Here is a 222-nt window from a genome sequence, read left to right as displayed (position 1 = left end):
AAAGTATGCTGAATTAGCTATTAGTATCTCCTGTTTGTAGTGTACTTTTATACTGATAAAAACTTGAAAATGTGATGGTTCTCAGGCATGTTGTGCAGTTATATCTTTTTTTCTATGATCTCTAAGCAGATTTATGTACATTTATTCATGATGGACATCAGGGATGGTAATATCCTCGGAAAGTCACACTGAATCTAAAAACCTGATTTGAGTGAGTTCCGA

General features: G+C 33.8%; 1 protein-coding gene across 1 annotated transcript in view; it reads left to right on the top strand.

Annotated features, from left to right (window-relative positions):
* Positions 1 to 222, top strand: part of LOC118329649 (echinoderm microtubule-associated protein-like 6) — a 90927-nt gene that overhangs the window by 45607 nt on the left and 45098 nt on the right. The window lies entirely within an intron of this gene.

Source organism: Morone saxatilis, unplaced genomic scaffold (assembly GCF_004916995.1).
Source record: "Morone saxatilis isolate NCDOM2014 unplaced genomic scaffold, NCSU_SB_2.0 Contig19, whole genome shotgun sequence".
NCBI classification, from domain to species: domain Eukaryota; kingdom Metazoa; phylum Chordata; class Actinopteri; family Moronidae; genus Morone; species Morone saxatilis.
This window is presented reverse-complemented; position numbering and strand designations above follow the sequence as displayed.